Source organism: Lissotriton vulgaris, chromosome 3_1 (genome assembly GCF_964263255.1).
Source record: "Lissotriton vulgaris chromosome 3_1, aLisVul1.2, whole genome shotgun sequence".
NCBI lineage: Eukaryota > Metazoa > Chordata > Amphibia > Caudata > Salamandridae > Lissotriton > Lissotriton vulgaris.
The window spans coordinates 104366580-104385856 of record NC_141689.1 but is presented as its reverse complement, the minus strand read 5'-3'; the positions used below and the strand labels follow the sequence as shown (position 1 = coordinate 104385856).

Below are 19277 nucleotides of genomic sequence, written 5' to 3'. Positions count from 1 at the left end.
TGGGAACTTATGTGGTGAGGAAGACTAACTCAGAGTAATGAAGATTACCGGTAAGTAATCGGGGCATTACCTCCTCGTTAGTCTTCCTCGCCACATGACTAACAAAGTGAGCACATAGCAAAGCCAAGCAGCTTCATGGAAACTCACAAGAAACCAACAGACCAGAAGGGGATGCCCACGAAAGAGGAAAAGCCAAACAGACCAGCATGAGTGGAAGGACCACCCAGGAGAGAGGCAACCACGAGCAGGAAGAACCAGCCCGGGACCGAAAGACACCGGGGAGGCCGAAAACCCGGACCCCAGAGACACGAAGTGCCTCCAGGAAATGCGCCCAAGCAAAAGCCGAAGGAGGACAGAGAAAGTCACGGGACCAGACTGCACAGAGCCAAAGGCAAAAGCAAACAAGGCCCAGAACAGAAAAGAGCAAGCCGGACCAAACACCCCAGGACCGCCCAACGAACAGCCAAAAGTGAGACAGGAGCAAAAGCCCAGAGAGAGAAACTGAATGAATAGACGCAAGAACAGAAAGGGGAGCAGAAGAGAAACAGGTGGGAGAAACACCCCGGTCACACAAAGGACCCCCCAGAAGGGACCGCGACCTCAAGGTGAAACCCCAGGCAGGCACAAGGTAAGATAGACCAAGGAAGGCGCCGGAAACTACACCGAAGAGACCCGACCACCAACGGAACCCAATTGGCCAAAAGCGAAAAACGGAAAACTCATAGGACCACCCACGTCCGGAAGGAAGGGAAATACAACGCCCCAGGAACGTACCACAAGAAGGAAGTGAGCCGCCAAAGCGAGCACCCTGGCGGCCATACGGTCAGCCAGCCAACAACCAGGCCCCTCCCAGCCTAACAACGAAGAATCGACTGCTACAGGAGTGCACAGGGAGAAAAAGCCACAGGCAGAAACACACCAAAGGCGAGAAGGACAAAAGGGCAGGGTGAAAACAAGCCTGAGCCATGTCAAGACTCCCAGGGAGCCACCAGAGCCAACAGGTACCGGGACCCCAAAACCAGGGACAAAAAACGAGGACACAATCCACACTGGAAGCGTAGGGCCCCCCAAGGGAGATGAGAACTGGGAGTTTCAGCAACCCCGGACACCAAACAGCACTGCTGGAAAGAAAAACTATTCAGAAAAGGGGGTGGTGATGGACAGAGTATCTGAATTAAGCAGAACACTCGTACCCAGTCAACAGATCAGGGCTTGATCCATCACCGATTTTTAGTTCACTGCACCATCCCAGCTCAGAACCTAGCTACATGCAAATTAGTCTGTCCCTGGCCCAGTGCATCATGGGAACAGGGCAGACCAAACTACCAAGCCAATTCTTTTACTGGAAAGGAAACAAGCTTCCGGGGACCGGTTTCTGGCATTACAGCCGTCTTCGGCCCGGCTTGCTTGAATCCTGATGGTGCAATGAGCAAGGGACTCATGTCTGAGCATACCCTTCCACGCTTATGGTGGACAAAACGATTCAGAAAAGGGGGTGGTGATGGAAAGAGTATCTGAATTAAGCAGAACACTCGTACCCAGTCAACAGATCAGGGCTTGATCCATCACCGTTTTTTAGTTCACTGCACCATCCCAGCTCAGAACCTGGCAACAAGCAAATTAGTCTGTCCTCGGCCCAGTGCATCATGGGAACAGGGCAGACCAAACTACCAAGCTAATTCTTTTACTGGAAAGGAAACAAGCTTCCGGGGACCGGTTTCTGGCACCATCAGGATTCAAGCAAGCCGGGCCGAAGACGGCTGTAATGCCAGAAACAGTTCCCCGGAAGCTTGTTTCCTTTCCAGTTAAAGAATTGGCTTGGTAGTTTGGTCTGCCCTGTTCCCATGATGCACTGGGCCAGGGACAGACTAATTTGCATGTAGCCAGGTTCTGAGCTGGGATGGTGCAGTGAGCTAAAAAATGGTGATGGATCAAGCCCTGATCTGTTGACTGGGTAGGAGTATTCTGCTTAGTTCGGATGCTCTGTCCATCACCACCCCCTTTTCCGAATCGCTTTGTCCACCACAAGCGGGGAAGGGTATGCTCAGGTGTGAGTCCCTTGCTCACTGCACCATCAGGATTCAAGGAAGCCGGGCCGAAGACCGCTGTAATGCCAGAAACCGGTCCCCGGAAGCTAGTTTCCTTTCCAGTTAAAGAATTGGCTTGGTAGTTTGGTCTGCCCTGTTCCCAGGATGCACTGGGCCGGGGACAGACTAATTTGCATGTAGCCAGGTTCTGAGATGGGATGGTGCAGTGAGCTAAAAAACGGTGATGGATCAAGCCCTGATCTGTTGACTGGGTAGGAGTATTCTGCTTAGTTCGGATGCTCTGTCCATCACCACCCCCTTTTCTGAATCGTTTTGTCCACCACAAGCGTGGAAGGGTATGCTCAGATGCGAGTCCCTTGCTCACTGCACCATCAGGATTCAAGCAAGCCGGGCCGAAGACGGCTGTAATGCCAGAAACCGGTCCCCGGAAGCTTGTTTCCTTTCCAGTTAAAGAATTGGCTTGGTAGTTTGGTCTGCCCTGTTCCCATGATGCACTGGGCCAGGGACAGACTAATTTGCATGTAGCCAGGTTCTGAGCTGGGATGGTGCAGTGAGCTAAAAAACGGTGATGGATCAAGCCCTGATCTGTTGACTGGGTAGGAGTATTCTGCTTAGTTCGGATGCTCTGTCCATCACCACCCCCTTTTCTGAATCGTTTTGTCCACCACAAGCGTGGAAGGGTATGCTCAGATGTGAGTCCCTTGCTCACTGCACCATCAGGATTCAAGCAAGCCGGGCCGAAGACGGCTGTAATGCCAGAAACCGGTCCCCGGAAGCTTGTTTCCTTTCCAGTTAAAGAATTGGCTTGGTAGTTTGGTCTGCCCTGTTCCCATGATGCACTGGGCCAGGGACCGACTAATTTGCATATAGCCAGGTTCTGGGCTGGGATGGTGCAGGGAGCTAAAAAACGGTGATGGATCAAGCCCTGATCTGTTGACTGGGTAGGAGTATTCTGCTTAGTTCGGATGCTCTGTCCATCACCACCCTCTTTTCTGAATCGTTTTGTCCACCACAAGCGTGGAAGGGTTTGCTCTGATGTGAGTCCCTTGCTCACTGCACCATCAGGATTCAAGCAAGCAGGGCCGAAGACGGCTGTAATGCCAGAAACCGGTCCCTGGAAGCTTGTTTCCTTTCCAGTTAAAAAAATTGGCTTGGTAGTTTGGTCTGCCCTGTTCCCATGATGCACTGGGCCAGGGGCAGACTAATTTGCATGTAGCCAGGTTCTGAGCTGGGATGGTGCAGTGAGCTAAAAAACGGTGATGGATCAAGCCCTGATCTGTTGACTGGGTAGGAGTATTCTGCTTAGTTCGGATGCTCTGTCCATCACCACCCCCTTTTCTGAATCGTTTTGTCCACCACAAGCGTGGAAGGGTATGCTCAGATGTGAGTCCCTTGCTCACTGCACCATCAGGATTCAAGCAAGCCGGGCCGAAGACGACTGTAATGCCAGAAACCGGTCCCCGGAAGCTTGTTTCCTTTCCAGTTAAAGAATTGGCTTGGTAGTTTGGTCTGCCCTGTTCCCATGATGCACTAGGCCAGGGACAGACTAATTTGCATGTAGCCAGGTTCTGAGCTGGGATGGTGCAGTGAGCTAAAAAACGGTGATGGATCAAGCCCTGATCTGTTGACGGGGTAAGAGTATTCTGCTTAATTTGGATGCTCTGTCCATCACCACCCCCTTTTCTGAATCGTTTTGTCCACCACAAGCGTGGAAGGGTTTGCTCAGATGTGAGTCCCTTGCTCACTGCACCATCAGGATTCAAGCAAGCAGGGCCGAAGACGGCTGTAATGCCAGAAACCGGTCCCTGGAAGCTTGTTTCCTTTCCAGTTAAAAAAATTGGCTTGGTAGTTTGGTCTGCCCTGTTCCCATGATGCACTGGGCCAGGGACAGACTAATTTGCATGTAGCCAGGTTCTGAGCTGGGATGGTGCAGTGAGCTAAAAAACGGTGATGGATCAAGCCCTGATCTGTTGACTGGGTAGGAGTATTCTGCTTAGTTCGGATGCTCTGTCCATCACCACCCCCTTTTCTGAATCTATTTGTCCACCACAAGCGTGGAAGGGTATGCTCAGATGTGAGTCCCTTGCTCACTGAACCATCAGGATTCAAGCAAGCCGGGCCGAAGACGGCTGTAATGCCAGAAACCGGTCCCCAGAAGCTTGTTTCCTTTCCAGTTAAAGAATTGGCTTGGTAGTTTGGTCTGCCCTGTTCCCATGATGCACTGGGCCAGAGACAGACTAATTTGCATATAGCCAGGTTCTGGGCTGGGATGGTGCAGGGAGCTAAAAAACGGTGATGGATCAAGCCCTGATCTGTTGACTGGGTAGGAGTATTCTGCTTAGTTCGGATGCTCTGTCCATCACCACCCCCTTTTCTGAATCGTTTTGTCCACCACAAGCGTGGAAGGGTATGCTCAGATGTGAGTCCCTTGCTCACTGCACCATCAGGATTCAAGCAAGCCGGGCCGAAGACGACTGTAATGCCAGAAACCGGTCCCCGGAAGCTTGTTTCCTTTCCAGTTAAAGAATTGGCTTGGTAGTTTGGTCTGCCCTGTTCCCATGATGCACTGGGCCAGGGACAGACTAAGTTGCATGTAGCCAGGTTCTGAGCTGGGATGGTGCAGTGAGCTAAAAAACGGTGATGGATCAAGCCCTGATCTGTTGACTGGGTAGGAGTATTCTGCTTAGTTCGGATGCTCTGTCCATCACCACCCCCTTTTCTGAATCGTTTTGTCCACCACAAGCGTGGAAGGGTATGCTCAGATGTGAGTCCCTTGCTCACTGCACCATCAGGATTCAAGCAAGCCGGGCTGAAGACGGCTGTAATGCCAGAAACCGGTCCCCGGAAGCTTGTTTCCTTTCCAGTTAAAGAATTGGCTTGATAGTTTAGTCTGCCCTGTTCCCATGATGCACTGGGCCAGGGACAGACTACATTGCATGTAGCCAGGTTCTGAGCTGGGATGGTGCAGTGAGCTAAAAAACAGTGATGGATCAAGCCCTGATCTGTTGACTGGGTAGGAGTATTCTGCTTAGTTCGGATGCTCTGTCCATCACCACCCCCTTTTCTGAATCGTCTTGTCCACCACAAACGTGGAAGGGTATGCTCAGATGTGAGTCCCTTGCTCACTGCACCATCAGGATTCAAGCAAGCAGGGCCGAAGACGGCTGTATTGCCAGAAACTGGTCCCCGGAAGCTTGTTTCCTTTCCAGTTAAAGAATTGGCTTGGTAGTTTGGTCTGCCCTGTTCCTATGATGCACTAGGCCAGGGACAGACTAATTTGCATGTAGCCAGGTTCTGAGCTGGGATGGTGCAGTGAGCTAAAAAACGGTGATGGATCAAGCCCTGATCTGTTGACTGGGTAGGAGTATTCTGCTTAGTTCGGATGCTCTGTCCATCACCACCCCCTTTTCTGAATTGTTTTGTCTACCACAAGCGTGGAAGGGTATGCTCAGATGTGAGTCCCTTGCTGACTGCACCATCAGGATTCAAGCAAACCGGGCCGAAGACGGCTGTAATGCCAGAAACCGGTCCCCGGAAGCTTGTTTCCTTTCCAGTTAAAGAATTGGCTTGGTAGTTTGGTCTGCCCTGTTCCCATGATGCACTGGGCCAGGGACAGACTAATTTGCATGTAGCCAGGTTCTGAGCTGGGATGGTGCAGTGAGCTAAAAAACGGTGATGGACCAAGCCCTGATCTGTTGACTGGGTAAGAGTATTCTGCTTAGTTTGGATGCTCTGTCCATCACCACTCCCTTTTCTGAATTGTTTTGTCCACCACAAGCGTGGAAGGGTATGCTCAGATATGAGTCCCTTGCTCACTGCACCATCAGGATTCAAGCAAGCCGGGCCGAAGAAGGCTGTAATGCCAGAAACCGGTCCCCGGAAGCTTGTTTCCTTTCCAGTTATAGAATTGGCTTGATAGTTTGGTCTGCCCTGTTCCGATGATGCACTGGGCCAGGGACAGACTAATTTGCATGTAGCCAGGTTCTGAGCTGGGATGGTGCAGTGAGCTAAACAACGGTGATGGATCAAGCCCTGATCTGTTGACTGGGTAGGAGTATTCTGCTTAGTTCGGTTGCTCTGTCCATCACCACCCCCTTTTCTGAATCGTTTTGTCCACCACAAGCGTGGAAGGGTATGCTCAGATGTGGGTCCCTTGCTCACTGCACCATCAGGATTCAAGCAAGCCGGGCCGAAGACGGCTGTAATGCCAGAAACCGGTCCCCGGAAGCTTGTTTCCTTTCCAGTTAAAGAATTGGCTTGGTAGTTTGGTCTGCCCTGTTCCCATAATGCACTGGGCCAGGGACAGACTAATTTGCATGTAGCCAGGTTCTGAGCTGGGATGGTGCAGTGAGCTAAAAAAACGGTGATGGATCAAGCCCTGATCTGTTGACTGGGTAGGAGTATTCTGCTTAGTTCGGATGCTCTGTCCATCACCACCCCCTTTTCTGAATCGTTTTGTCCACCACAAGCGTGGAAGGGTATGCTCACATGTGAGTCCCTTGCTCACTGCACCATCAGGATTCAAGCAAGCCAGGCCGAAGACGGCTGTAATGCCAGAAACCGGTCCCCGGAAGCTTGTTTCCTTTCCAGTTAAAGAATTAGCTTGGTAGTTTGGTCTGCCCTGTTCCCATGATGCACTGGGCCAGGGACAGACTAATTTGCATATAGCCAGGTTCTGGGCTGGGATGGTGCAGGGAGCTAAAAAACGGTGATGGATCAAGCCCTGATCTGTTGACTGGGTAGGAGTATTCTGCTTAGTTCGGATGCTCTGTCCATCACCACCCTCTTTTCTGAATCGTTTTGTCCACCACAAGCGTGGAAGGGTTTGCTCTGATGTGAGTCCCTTGCTCACTGCACCATCAGGATTCAAGCAAGCAGGGCCGAAGACGGCTGTAATGCCAGAAACCGGTCCCTGGAAGCTTGTTTCCTTTCCAGTTAAAAAAATTGGCTTGGTAGTTTGGTCTGCCCTGTTCCCATGATGCACTGGGCCAGGGGCAGACTAATTTGCATGTAGCCAGGTTCTGAGCTGGGATGGTGCAGTGTGCTAAAAAACGGTGATGGATCAAGCCCTGATCTGTTGACTGGGTAGGAGTATTCTGCTTAGTTCGGATGCTCTGTCCATCACCACCCCCCTTTCTGAATCGGAAAGAAAAACTAGCAAGGGAAAGAGAAAGAAGGGGCAGGACACAAAACCAAAGAGCAACAGGGCCCAAGTCAACCACAGCAGCAGCAGACGCCAATGGAGATGCACCCAGGTGAGCACCACCAACAGGACAAAAACCCTGGCCGGGCCAAACAAGCCCAGAATCCCGAAAGAAAAAGGACCCCGGGAAAGCGCAAAGCACGGAGCCCGGACGAGAAGGCTGAAGAGCCAACACGGGGGACCCAAAGGAAGCAGACAGCACTATCGGTTCATGGGAGAACTCCCATCCAGGCACTAAAGATGCCCGACACACAAATCACTAAATGAGAGCCAATGAGAACAAGAGTAATCAGGGTGGAATGGCGGAGCCAAAAATGACCCAGGCAAGGACAGCATCAATGGGCCAGAAAGCCAACAGGGGCAAACCCCGCAAACACCCCGGAGAACGAGGCAGGGGACAAACCCACCAGAATGGCAACAAACAAGCCCCAGCAAGGCAGGGAAAAACCCCAGAGAAACCAAGGAACAGCAAACAGAAGCCAGACTGGAAAACCGCTTACAGGGAAGCCGCACCAGGAGACAGAGCAGGAAGGGCCTGGGGCAAAAAGAACCAAGGAAGGGCCAGAAGTACTGAGACCAACAGGAAGGGGAGGATCCGCAAAGGACAGACAGGGGTGAAACACCGCCAGTCAACAAGACCCAAAACACGACCCGAGGATGGCCCCTACCAAGGCAGACAACCCCAACTGGAAAAACTGGGGGGCAACCAGCGAGACCGCCAAAAGCGACTCTGCAATAAAAAGGATAGAACGCACACCCCACCAGACGGGGCGCTGAACCCCCGGCCCGACCAGTCAGGCTCCACCTAAAGGAAGCAGAGTAACCAAAAGGCCACAGCTCCATGGACAGGAGCAGGGGAGCCCAATACCGTGATAGAAGGACCACAACAAAATCCCGACCCCCAGGGGGCGAGGAGAAGCAAGGTGACAGCAGAAAGCGGTCAGGAAAGGGGTGCAAGAGCCGCCCACCGAGACAGGGAACAGGAGGAGGAGGGAGCGGCAAAGCCGCGGACCTGGACAAGGCAGGGAGAGCCCTCCAGGAGCAGAAACAGCAAGCAAAAAAACATCAATGCATCCCAGAGACGGACGGACAGGCGCCAACCGCAGCCCGCCCCCATCAGACATGCCACAGCCCCTGGAAACCCCCAGAGGACGGCCAACAAGGAACCGACCGGGACAGTCCCCGCACAATACAGGAGTCTACAGGACAAAAAGACCGCAGGCCCAGAGCCCGGAAGGGACGAAGAAGACAGGTACGACACAGCAAATCATGAAGCAGAGGCCCTGCAACCCAACGTCACAGGCGCCGAATAACAGACGCGTCAAAGTCACCCAAGCCAAATCATGGAACCCTGCGAAAAAGCGGAGAGAACAACCCAATGGGACCCACGAGGCCAACATAGAAGAAAACCAGAGCGAGAAAGCACCTGGAGGTGCCAATGCAGGGTCATGCAGAGCACGGAAGGGCGTACGATGACACCTCGATGCCGGAACCAAGGAAACAGAAACTGCATCATTTATTTTATTTGTTTATTTATTTAAAGAGTTTTATATAGCGCTGGCTAGACCCGAAGGTATCAGAGCGCTTTACATGAGAATCAACAATGTAACAGAAAAAGATTGACAATTACATAATACATCAAAACAAATAGGCAATACATTGGGAGAGGAGAGAAAGGAAAGAGAAAAGTAGTGGAGGGGGCAGGGGAGGGAGGATAAGGGAAGAGAGAACAAGGAGAGACTAAAGGAAGTCTGTCTAAAGACTGACTGGGTAGGTGACGACCAAGGAGGGAATCCACGGCCCATCTCCCCTATAGCTAAACCAGGTAGCTCCATCGGGTTTCAGACAAAATAGTTCAGTCTCAGTACATTGAGAGAGGAGAGACATAAATAGAGGGAGGATGCGGGAAAAGACGACAGGAGAGACGAAAGGAAGTCTGTCTAAAGACCGACTGGGTAGGTGACGTCCAAGGAGGGAATCCCCGGCCTATCTCCCCTATATCTAAACCAGGTAGCTCCATCGGACATCAGACAAAATAGCTAGATCTCAATTGACGTGGGAAAATTCACAGATAAACAGGGTGGGGACTAAGGGCCAGGACAGGCGAGGGCAAAGGTCAGTAGCAGGAAAGTGGAGAAGAGTAGAGCGAAGAGGGGTAGGGAGTAGGGGGATGAGGGAAATAAGGTCAGGAGAGACGCAGGAGGGTTGTTGCGGCCGTCATTTTAGAAGTTGTCTTTTATGAAATTACATCAGTTACAAAACCATAGTAAGGTACAGTAAACAAAATCAATGTTGTATGAGTTCATAGGAGGGGGGAGGAGCCATAGCAGAGAGACATGTCAGGGCCTCTGTAGATCCCTGTGTAAGCGTTGATGCGGTAGTTGGTCTCGGCAATGATGAAGCCCTGGTCATGGGAGGCAGCAGACAGCTCGGACCCCTGGACGCCGTTTAGATGCCGAGACATGTGAGGTAAAAGAAGCGGGACTTCATCTTTCTTTCTGCGACGCAGTGTTGGGGCGCTGCTCCTGTCTGGATCACTGGGTGACGAGGGACCGTGCTATCAGCTGTCTCAGAGGCTTGGAGGGAGGAAGGGCCCCCAATCATCAGTCTGGCCCTGAGCGCTCCAGCGGGCATCGCATCAATTCACGCTGTCACATTGCGGGTTGCCAGCTATAACACCGTCACTCCGGGGGGAGCGCTCCACTGTGTGGACTTCGTTGCAGGAATCCCACGGTCAATCTCAGGCTCGGCTGCTCAGAAGCGGGCTCAGGTGGTTAGTTGTCGCCATCTTGTTTCTGGAGCCGCAGCCGATAAAGGTTGTATTCCGCTGGGGATGGGCACCGGATTAGGACTCAACATCCAGCGCTCGATGCACCAAACGTTTAGACACATAAGAACTGTTTTGCTAAGGACTAAATGTGAGGACTAAAATCTAAATTTGTGCATTTGCAAAGCGCACGTTCACCCCTGACGGGGCAACATGACACTGAGTAGCAGATGAATATTGCTACCCAACTCAATGGGACACATTTCATCGACCTCAGATGGATGAAAGGCTGAGAAGACCCGCCGGAATCCGTGACCATGAGGCCGCACACAGGCCCTTGCAGTGGATGCAGTAGTCCACTGAGCCACCAGACCCGGCGTCCCGTAAACCACTCCTACACCCTGCGCCAGGCGGTTGTTCTGTCTGTTCTTGGTCTCTATCTCCATGGCACTACTAAGTCACGGATTGTCTCTTCTGCATAATATTATACTATATATGTGTACCACTGTTTACTGTTTATTGTATTTTCACAATTGCTGTGTACATTTCATTTCTGTCCTCTCTTCCAACCTATTGTAAAGCACTCTGATATCCTTCGGGATCTGGTTCGCGGTATATAAAACTTTATAATTAAATAAATAAATAAATGAAGCAGGTCCGTTACCACCAGAAAAGAAGAAGGAAACCAAAAACCAAAGTGAGGACAGTTCCCCCAGATAAGTACCGGACAGCGGCAAAAACGGGACAGCACAGGTCACGGCACATACACCAGGGAGACAGCCTACAAGAGAGCTGCCCAGAAGTACAGGAGGATGAGCACCGTAGCCGAGACACGAACCAGGAATCCCAGTTCCGAGGCTGGCCGCGCAAGTCGGAAGGATACAACCTCCACCCCGAGAAAAGTGAAGCGCGCATGCGTGTGAGCAAGAAACCACACCAAAACCACTCACAAACAAAAACCATGGATTGAAGGTGACCGCACTACCACACAAAGGAAGGCAAAGAAAAAAACCTCAGCAAGACCCACAAGAAGGACCAGAGACAAAGTGGGATACATGTCAGGCCACAAGTCGCATGTGCATTTGCAAAGCGGGATAGAATGCAGCTCCGCACGGGAGCGAGCCCGACAGAGGCAATGGAAGAAGCGAGTGGCTCCTGGCTGAACACGCGCCCGCATGGACTGAGAGAGGGCCTTTCGCGGAAAATGGAGGCACGACAGAGGCAGGAGGAACCAGCACACCCAGCCTAACAGCCGTCCGCCCAAGGAACAGAGCCAACAGCATGCCTACACCAGCACCGCAACTGAAACAAGCCCCAGAGAGAGAAAAAACAGTGCGGGACGGACCACAACGCTGCCAAAATGGGCACCCTTCCCCAAGAAGACTCACAGGAGAGGCCCGGGGTGGAAGCCAGCGAAAAGCAGGAAAGCCAGAGGGGCTCCAGGGAGCCAATTGAAATACAGCCCGCAGGAGCCGCACCAAGTAGAGAAAGCCCCACACCGTGAAGACTGCCAGAGCCGCGCACCACCGCCGCCGCCCACCACAACACCCCAAAAGGCAGGTGGGAGGCGAGAGCAGCATGAGCGGGGTACCCAGTGAGGCATAATACAGCCGCCTCCAGCCGCAGCGCACTAAGCAGAAACCGCATAGAACCGCCGCTGCCCGCCGGAGCCTTCTAAAGGAAGGCGGGCAGCAAGGCCGCGCTGAAAACAACTGAAAGCAGAGCACAGAAGGCCAGCGTGAACTTGCGGCAAGCGGAACCTGCAACCCTCTGAATGCTTTAAAGGATCCATAGCCAGCACTCAACACATGGAGCTTAGCCTGTACACCCATCTGTGAGGGAAAAAGAAAGCTGAGCCGCCGCAGCGCCAAGAGGGGCAGGCGGGCGGCAAGACAAAGTGCAGGGAAAGAATCAAAATGCACAGCCTTCGCACGCCGCAGCGCCATGAAAGGCAGGCGGGCTGCAACAAACCAGGCACAGAGTAAAGGGCACAGCGGAGGCACGGCAGAGTGCCGGCCTCCCACCCAAACAGTACCCCGGCCACCCCCCCTTGGAAAACCCACGGCCAGCTGGAGCAGAGCCTAATCAGTTAATATAGAACACACCGGGGGAAAGGGTGGAAAAAGCGCCCAAAATCCTAGGGTCCACTAGAGCAGGACCTCCAACCCAAGTGGTACTGCAGGCACCACTTATCTTCTACTTATCTGGAGAGACGTGCGCAGAACTAACAAAACAGGCTTTGGGGTCTGGCCGGCCAGCTTCTTATAGTGGTCATGGAGTGCAAGGGGTCGGCCATATTGCGAAGGGATGGGAGGCTGACTTTTTTTGCTTTGGAGGGTTCTGGCGTGGAGCTGAAGCTCACTTTGTTAGTCATGTGGCGAGGAAGACTAACAAGGAGGTAATACACTACAACAATGGAGTTCCACCGAGAAGTCCCAGGCAGCACACATTGAAGAAGTGGAAAATACTTGGAAAGAAAAGGAAACACAGCGGTCCCATCCTTTTGGTTAGTCGAGACTGTCTGTGGTCCTGCTAGCGTGTGAACATGCGTTTCATTGTAGGCGAATGTACCAATGATGGCGGCACATCGAAGCAAACAGGACCGGGTGGCTGCAGGTGGGAGACTGCTGGAAAGCGTCCTTTGGCAGCTCACAATGTTGCCTAACAGAGACGTCACAAAAGTCCCTGCACAATCTCTGCGCAACCCCCTGGAACAGGAAGGATGCACGCTCTCAAAACAGCTCGAACATCTGATTTCAAACTGCACCGCAGCAGTTCAACTGCTCACATTCCAGACAGATCTCAGGTTAAAAAAACAAATAATGAATCGTATATGTCTCACCTCTGATGGCCTGCTCCGGACGCCTCTACAGAGACCACATTAATAAAAAGAATATTATGCATTTCCCAGTAGTTGAAACACAAGCAATGTAGACGGCATAAAGAAACATGCCACTAACACGTTGCAAGCACAGACAAGAGCGAAAGTCGCCACGTTCTTATAACCCAACGTTGACAGTCTATTAAAAACAGCTCAATGGCACGGTGTGCACAGTTCCCTTCCAGAGCACACGCATCGATGACTGTGCAGCTTGTAAAAAGCCTTAATTGTAAAACTTGTTTACTTCAAAACTTCACCCATAACAGTTGACTCAACACTGCAGGCAAATACTGTGGTGGTGTCAGTTTCTTATATCACATAGGTGGAAGTACTGGGGCTCCTAGCAAGTTGTTACGGTAGAAGGAAATATAGGCTCTTTAAGCCAATGAAGTACACCAAGGCTGCGGCTGTCCGATGTGAAGGATACTGGTGGGGCCTCTAAGCCTGGTGTTTCAGTCTTGAGACTTGTTTCTTAGTCTCTGTTTGTTTCTTTAGTTTTTCAATCTTATTTCCAGTGACAGATTCCAAAAAAACAGTTGTACGTATGGGTCTTTTATTTATTTAATTTATTCATGTGTTTTATAGAGCGTGAACTTGACCCGTTAGGGTATCAGAGCGCTTTACAGGAAAACATAGCCATGTACAGAATAGGCATAGCATCATCCAGTTACCGATTGAATGAGAGAAAGCAAGGTGCAGGATACATAAGGTACATAGGGCACATATTTACAGATTAGAAATCCAAATACTCAAGACGAGATAACATATTTACAGATTACGTTAACCAATATTCGCAACAAGGCCCCAAGTTTCTGATGGGGTGAGCTAGATAATCCGAAGGGAGGCAATAGATGGCCATAGATCAGGGCTGTAGTGGTAGTAGAGGCAACGTTTAAACATCTGTCTGTCTTCAGATCGTCGCCAACATAATGTTGTGATGTATGACAAGTAGTTGAAGAGAATCTTTGAAGATTATTTATTTGCCTTAGTTGCAAGATGGCATTAAACTACAGCAGCCCCATGAGGAGTAGCCTCACAGCTGCTCAGCCCATCTTCAACTGTCAATGCTTACCACACAGGCACACAAGCATTCCACCCATCTCCATCCAACCAACATTCCACTCAGATTACTCACCCTGGCTGAGCAGCTAGGAGCCCAGGTAACATAGGAGAAGCATTAATACCTAAGCAGGATGTCATTTTAAAGATAAATATATTCTTTATTGTTTATAAATTGGTGTTGGATTTTTATTGTGTTGTGTCTCCTAATTTAAGCCGTACTGCTCGTTGCCAAGCAACCTAAAGTTGAGCAGAGATTAATGTATTGAGATTTGACTGGACCTAATAGTGATTGTGGTATTATTACTTTCTGAAGGTGAACACCCTCACTTACTAATAATTTACTACAGTGTACATTTTCTTCTTCTTCTATCATTGTATTGCCTAAAGTGCTATTTGATATTGTGAACGAGTTTGTGTCCCCAGCGGCATGTAAGCAACCGTCCATAGAATCTCAGGACCTATGCAACTCACTAGCTAGGTTTTTCCATGAAAAAATCGAAAGTATTTACTCTAAATTTTCCCCTCCTGCCTCCTCTGTCCCTTACTTAGGAAACCAATCTGTAAGGTCGGACTGCTCTCTCACATGTTTTAGACCAATTACTATAGCTGAAACTCATGAAGCGCTTGAGTACGCAAAGTCGGGCTCTCCGGCGGACCTCTGCCCCCCAAGAGTCATGGCACTTATGTCTCACTCACTGGCGCCCACGATTGAGAACATTTTCAATCTATCAATTTCAGAGGGTGAAATTCCGGTCCTCTGGAAGGAAGCTTTGTCCACCCGATACTAAAAAAAACAGCGGCTAACCCATTATAGCTGAGTAATTATCGGCCTATATCCTTGCTTCCTCTCCTAGGTAAAGCACTTGAGAGCATGAACAACCAACAACTGAACCTTTATCTGGAATCAAACTGCATCCTGGACACCTCGCAGTCCGGCTTCCGCAGGGGTTTCAGTACTGAAACAGCACTCTTAGCTGTAACGGATTCCCTGCGGATGACGGTAGATGCCGGAGGATCGGCTATCCTGATTCTTCTTGACCTCTCCGCGGCCTTCGATACCATCTCGCATGCTAGGCTGCTGGAGAGGTTAAGTACTATTGGTATCCAGGGGCTAGCCCTCAAGTGGCTCCAAAACTTTCTGATTGATAGATCCCAGACAGTCATCATGGGTCCCTATCGGGCAGATAAAATGTTGTTGGATAAAGGCGTTCCCCAGGGTTCCTGCCTTAGCCCCACCCTATTTAACATCTATATGGCACCTCTGGAATGGAATGGAATAAGACTTATATTGCGCAAACTTAGCCCGGGGGGGGGGCACCTCTGGCTAAGGTAGTGGAATCCCGGGGGTTCGAAACTATTTCATACGCCGACGACACACAATTGCTGTTTAATATCAGCCCCAATCAGGAGGCAGACAGACTCCGCTTCTCAACAGGGATCCTAGAAATCTCCAACTGGATGACCAACAACTTCCTTCAGTTGAACCCAGGAAAGACGGAAGTCATGCTGTTGGGTAAGGCGGCCACTGTCTGGTCCAAGGACTGGTGGCCCGCACAGTTGGGCTCCCCTCCCATACCTAAAATGTGTGTTAACAACTTAGGTATCAAAATTGATCACGCTCTCTCAATGCAGGACTATGTCGCGGCCGTTGCGGGATCATGCTATTTCCGGTTAAGACTGCTTAGGAAGATCCTCCCTTTCATTCCATCAGAACATCGTAGAACCCTGACACAAGCCATGGTTATTAGCTGTCTGGATTACGGCAACGCCCTCTTAGCAGAAGTAGGGCTGACCTCTCTTAAAAAAATTACAAGTGATCCAAAATACAGCGGCCAGGCTGGTTCTGAACATGCCTGCTAGAACTCCTTCGCTACCACTATTGAGAAAACTTCATTGGCTACCTGTAAAGCAAAGATCCTTTTTTAAGATCTGTTGCCTGACATTTATTGCCCTACAGGGTCAGGGCCCTAGATACCTGCAACATAAAGTGACAAAACATATCCCGAGCCGAACTCTTAGATCCAGCTCGCAACTATTACTTCATGTTCCCCGAATAAGACGTCATAGGTCAGGAGGACTGGCTTTTTCTTACCTAGCACCCGTTTATTGGAACAGTCTTCCCATCACCTTGCGAGAAATTTCATCCTATCAAATTTTCAGGAAACATTTAAAAGCCTTCCTCTATTAAGGTCCCCCCTCTGAGCTCTCTCCTAGGGCTTTGTTCTAAGTAAGCGCCGAGATGCCTCACGGTGATTCGTTGCGCGATAATAAGAATGTATAACATAACATTGATCAATACCTCATCGGTGAGCACTGGAAGTATTGTGTAAATGATTAATAATTATGTGACGTTTACATAGTGATGATCCCCAGTGGACGACATGCTAAGGACAAGGAAGCAACAGGGCATGAGAGAGTGCCACACAAATGGTCAATGAGAGACCAAACAAGTTTGGGTACAAATTGCCCAATCAGAAGAGAAGGGCGTCACCAAGAGCATAGCTAAAGGACAACCGGGACAGGCAGTCCCCAGCACTGTCACACCACCAAAAAGCAAAGGAAACACATTGGCACAACCCTTATAAATGTATTTAGTTTTGATCTCTATTCGTTTTATATCCCCAGCTTACAGGCTATTGCTACTTTGGGATACATTCAACCATATTGGCTGTGCCATTCGTTTGGAAGCTAAATGGATGAGGATTATGATAGTCAGAGTGAATAGAAGTGGCGCACATTAACACCATGGGACTTTACCTACGCTGATCCACCTGATCAAATAGCTCAGTTGGAATGCGTTGTAGCGGCTCCTTTGCCTAAGAAAGGTAGAGGAGATGGGTGCACTTCAGCGTGCTGCATGGCGTGTACGGCTTGGATGAATTACAACAGGAGGCCTTAACAGGGCATTACAGTGATGCAAGAGAAGCATTATAAAAATACCCCTGGCACATATGATGAGAGGTGCAATGTGATGAAGTGAATCAGACTAATGAGCTCTAGTGCTTCCACAGTTAATCAATATTACTGAAAGTGGGGCATTTAGTTAAAGAAGGGGACAAGGGCAATGACCACTGAAATACATTGTTGATCAGACTTTAGGGTGGCTGAGAAAGCCGACACCTAGTCATGCTTTCAACCCCACACCATCTTGAAAGGTTTCTGGTACCAGCAAAGCTGATAGAAAGTTCCAATGAGGCGGACAGTGACTAGGATTACACAGAATACCCGATAGAACAGAGACAAACTATGACATCCACGAACAGCAACCTCTACTCAGGATCACATTTGCATGTTTAGGATAGAAGCACAATATTATCAAGGGATACATAGAAAGGATGGCTTGAATGTGTTACAACCAAGGCAAGTGGAGTTAGGCGATTCAACGCCCGAGTGCTTTACCTTGAAAGTAGGGATTTACTGCACCTGCCACATAACCTACACTATACATGACCAGTGTCTACCTAATGAACAAGTTACTTATCTTCGGTAACGATATATCTGTAAAAGATATAGATTAGTTATGGATTCCTCACCTTAGAATTACCTCCAGGCGTCAGAGTGAATCCAGAGAATTTTTCACAGCAGTCCCCCAGCACGTCGGTAGGTGGCATCGGTTGACTCCATGTTAGTCATTGGCGTAGTGACAGCCACATGACGTCGCTGTATCTACTGCGTGCTGACGTCAGTTCTTTACAGGACATTCCACGCCAGAAGCGCAGAGCCATGCAAGACACTGACCACTGGTTCACAAACTAGGGCCCTGAAGTGAAGTCCCTTACCCTAGAAGTCGCAGAACGGGGAGGATGGGTGGGGCGGTGAGGAATCCATAACTAATCTATGTCTCTTACAGATATATCGTTACCGAAGGTAAGTAAATTGTTCATCTGAAAGAGACAATTAGTTATAAATTCCTCAACTTAGAATATATACCTGAGCAATACCAACACTGGGGGTGGGACCTGCAAACCAAGCTCACACCAGAAAGGCCTGGAGAACTGAACGGCCAAAGAAGCTGTCTCTCCAGATTTGGCTGTCCAGGCAGTACTGTTTGGTAAACGTGTACAATGAAGCCCACGTAGCTGCCTGGCAGATGTCATGAAGGGGGACTCCACATCCCAAAGCAGTAGTGGCTGCTGTCGCCCTGGTGGAATGGGAACCCACTGGTGGTTCCTTTTTTGCTAAGGAATAACATATTTTGATGTTGAGTACGACCCATCAAGAGATAGTCCATTTTTGCATGGCCCAACCTTTCTTGGCACCCACATAGCCAACAAAGAGCTGGTCATCAACCAAGAAATGTTTTGTGCGATCCAGATAGAATGAAAGCGCACGTTTTGGATCCAGACGGTGGAGGCTCTCCTCCTCTTTAGCAGGATGCGGGGGTGGAAAAATGGTAGGTAAAGGGATGGTCTGTCCTATGTGGAAAGAGGTTACCACTTTGGGAAGGAAAGAAGGCCTAGTGCGAAGGAGAGTCTTGTCCGGATGAACAGCAAGGAAAGGACGTTTAGAAGAAAGAGCCTGAAGCTCACTCACCCTGCGAGCAGAGGTGATGGACACCAGAAAAGCTGGATTCAGAATCAAGAGTCTCAGAGGACAATTATGTAGTGGTTCGAAAGGAGCGCACATAAGGTAGGTCTGAACCAGGTTTAGGTCCCACTGGGGCATTACCAGAGGAATTGGAAGAAAAAAGTCATTAATGCCCTTAAGGAAGCAATTTACAATGGGAGACTTAAAAAGAGAAGCCAGATCAGGAAGCCGAACAAAGGACGAAGTTGCAGAAAAATAGTCTTTTAAAGTGCCAGACCAGAGCCCTGCTGGGCCAAAGAAAGATTGAAGAGGACATCCACTGAAAGAGGGTTCAGAAAGGGGATCCACAGCCTTTGCTGTGCCACGTGCCACAAATGTGTTCCATCTACATTCGTATAACATTTTGGTTGAGGGACGCCTGGCTGCCAAGATAACGTTACAGACTTCTGGAGGAAGGTCGAAAGCTGTCAACTGTCGCCGCTCAATCTCCACGCAAGTAGGTGGAGGCTGGACAGGTTCGGGTGGAGGACTGTCCCCAGCTTCTGCGACAGAAGATCCTCCCGAAGGGGTAGTCTGATCGGAGGATCAATGGCCATGAGCAGAAGCTCAGAATCTCATACTCTTCATGCCCAGTCTGGAGCCACAGACTGACTTGGGCCGGCCGCGCTTGATCTTCTTCAGCACTCTGGGCAGAAGTGGTATAGGCGGAAAGGCATATAGAAGACCGGAAATCCACTCATGCCGAAAAGCTTTGCCGAGCCATTTTGCAGAATTGCTGACATTGCCGCG

At 50.1% G+C, this 19277-nt stretch overlaps 1 protein-coding gene across 2 annotated transcripts in view; it reads left to right on the top strand.

Moving 5' to 3' along the window:
- LOC147726039 (CD209 antigen-like protein C) overlaps window positions 1-19277 on the top strand; it is a 583514-nt gene that overhangs the window by 482642 nt on the left and 81595 nt on the right. The window lies entirely within an intron of this gene.